This window comes from Trachymyrmex cornetzi, unplaced genomic scaffold, assembly GCF_001594075.2.
Source record: "Trachymyrmex cornetzi isolate Tcor2-1 unplaced genomic scaffold, Tcor1.1 scaffold143, whole genome shotgun sequence".
Classification (NCBI taxonomy): Eukaryota; Metazoa; Arthropoda; class Insecta; order Hymenoptera; family Formicidae; genus Trachymyrmex; species Trachymyrmex cornetzi.
Genome location: NW_017296016.1, coordinates 117,888 through 121,380, shown reverse-complemented (window position 1 = coordinate 121,380; position 3,493 = coordinate 117,888).

Genomic DNA, 3,493 nt, shown 5'->3' with positions numbered 1-3,493 from the left:
GGTAATATTTTTCGCAATAAATTTATTAATAGTTTTTATAGATTAACATCTTTATAATATATGATGCTTGATGGTAGCATCAAATTATTAAAAATTTGGAATTTAACAGTTATATTTCTGGATGATAAAATCTCGAATCGACATGAATCATTATAATTTATTTGATTGAGCAAATCTATGGATTATTTATCAAATTCATTGTTGAGATTTATGCTTTGGTGGATAAAAGTAATTGCAATCAAATGTCAGGTTGATTAACGTTTAGTCTAATGAACCTTTTCAGTAACAATAGATCCGAGCAATTGAGCCTTTCATCACTTCACACCCGTTAAGGGAAGGGATACAGGGAAGGATTCAACAGAACAGAATATAACGCTAAATAAGTACTACCATTTTTATTAATAACATAACCCGCCTCAATGCGCTTAATGTTAAGATGTATCAGCACGACGACGGTAACAATCGGAGCGCGGCGAAGCGGCTTCTTTGCAGCTGGCGCTTGACTTCCCGCACGATTACCCCGTCTGGTCATTCTATATATGTATATATATATATATATAAAAGAATTTATTATTATTATCTAACACGGCAATTTGATTAGTTATGGTTAACCTTAAATTTAATTTAAGAGGAAGAATCGTCAATGAGATCGTCAATGAACACACACCTTTCAAATACATGTATTGCCGTTTTATCAAACACACAAGCAGTGCTACTAACGACATCTCTCTAATGGGCGGAAACTTATTCCCATATCTAATACTATATATGTAAAACTCAATTAATACTAGAATGTAACTGCCTATTACGGTCGGAGCTGGATCTTCGTTGCTTTAAATAATTCAATCTTGAATTACTAATATATCCTATATATGTACTTGCATATATACCATATTGTAGTCTTTTTCAAACTGCGCTACATATGTATTTGCATATATACCATATTGCTTGTCAATTTAATTCGCGATTACTAGAGTAGTTTTAATTGCGTTTATTTAGTCCGGAAAAATAATTAGGCGCGCAGTTTGAAAAAGACTACAATATGGCATATATGCAAGTACATATATAGTATATATTAGTAATTCAAGATTGAATTATTTAAGCAACGAAGATCCAGCTTCGACCGTAATAGGCATTTTAAATTTCTAGTATTGATTGTGTTTCTCACATATATGGTTTAAAATAAAGATATAATTTAATTTGACTTGGTTTAATTAAATTATTAGAAAATAAAAGAATATAAAAAATATAAAAAAATTAAAAATGATAACAGAACAAATATGAACGCGAGCCCCAGCACGAAATAGCCGGGGCAATTATGGGTTGTTTCGCGTCCGTTTCTGTAAAACAAAAAGCATTACATTAGCATGAAATGTATAAAAGAAATTCACATATAATATAAATTTATGATACTTACGTCTTCTCCATTTGACCTGCTAATGGCAACGAAGCAACAACAAAAAAAAGGAATTTCCATCAATTTGCATAACACAGGAATACGAATACAATAAAGTTAATATTTTCTTTTGTAATAATATATTTGACGCTTAATGCGACATACTATTACATTTTCTGGCTTTAATTTTTGAAAATATTCTAATTACGTCTTCAATTGTTAGGACTGTCAAATCCTATCACTGATTACATAATCAAAATTGTTCACCAATTTTTTTCAATTAATATCATAGCTAAATTACATGACCGCGTCTGCGTCATTGTATTTCTCAGATAATTCTTTATTATTTTTAATTTTGAAAAAGATGCCTCTGCAGTTGCCACGGACATTGGCACAGTTAATAAGATCTGTAACGCTATTGCTAAATTTGAAAAGATTTTCAGAAAATCACTTTTAGCTCATTCATTTAAAATATCAAGTAAAGCAAAGCTTTATATTTACAAGAGTAAACTGCGCTGCCTATTAAAATTTTGCGCCCTTCCAAATTTTGTGCCCTACGCTGGAACGTACCTCAGTGCCTCGTAACGCGCCTCCGGATACTTACAATTCCAAATCTCCGAACTCCGGATCTGACAGCCGGAGACCAAATAATTCCTCCAAATGGAAACTTGCGGCTTCCTCTCACATATCGACAAGCGATTTTCTGAATTGTCGCCTGTCCAAACGAGTCTATTGTCGCGTTATGTGATTTGTGAACCCTTTGATTTTAATATCACCACTAAATACGTGCTGAAAAGTGAATTATAAAAAAAAATAGATTATAAAAAAGTGAATCATAAAATACTCTATTTATAATTCATAGTGAACTTATTAAGGAATTTATCTGCATCCTTTGCTCATTTTTTAGCTTTATTCTTATCGTTATTAAGTAGACTATACTACTTAATAACCTACTTGAAAATAAAAGTAAAATATTATAAACACAAATTCGCTAAAAAATCTGGCGCACTTAAAAAACAAAAAAACTACGGTAGGTAGACGGGTTCTAATTCAGGGTCTCCGAGGGGAGGTGAGAGGCGGCGGGTACCCGCGGCGAGGGAGGTGACGTCACAAGGTGAGGGGAGGGGTGACGTCACAGGGAGAGGGGAGGGGGTAACGTCACAAATGGTGACGTCACATGGCGAGGGGATGACGTCACAGGGCGAGGGGAGGGGATGACATCACTGCTTGTGATGTCACAGGGTTAAGGGATGGTGTTACAGGGTGAGGGGATCACGTTGAGGGGAAGAGAATAACGTCACGTGGTGAGGGGATGACGTCGAGGGGAGGAGAATTACAGGGTGTGCGAGAATAACGTCGCTGGAAATTCGCGCGGGGAGAGGAGAGAATTACGGGGCCCGCGTCACGCGGAGGTGTGGTATATCATTGCGGCGCGATTATCGGGTAACTTCACGCGGGGTTAGTATCCGCCGGACGTAGTCCGGTCCGGCCGCCGCCGCCGAGCGCCACCGCCGACGGACGCGGTCACCATCGCGCGCTATACTTATTATGTATACTGACAGTGTATACTTACTATCTCTCTCTCCCTCTGACTCTTATGCGTTGATATCTTTTTCCAACGCAGCTTTATCTTCGTCTCGAACACAGCTTCATTTCTCACACGCAACGGTATTCATATATTGTATGTATGGTTTATAGCAATAATAATTTGAAGTATCTACCATATTCTAATAGTAATTCCTTATTCTACTTAATAAGAGCGCCGTGGTACCGTCAATGCTCTCGCACGTGATGACACGAGCGATGTAATGCGATACCGCGCGAATAAGGAAGAAAGGAAGGAAACAAATAAATGCGGACATCTAGATATACTATTTTAACATGCGTTTATTTTTCATGCAATGCATTATATACAATATTATCTGAAGCGTACATTATTAATTCGCATGCAATACCTGAATGCTTATCATAAATCTTACGTAGAGTGTTTACCGCTTCGAATTTGTTCATAATACAGTTATGACGTAAATAACTTACAAAATTTAGTCAAATTTATCGCTTGCAATATTTGTATATTGGCATAAATCAAAATATACG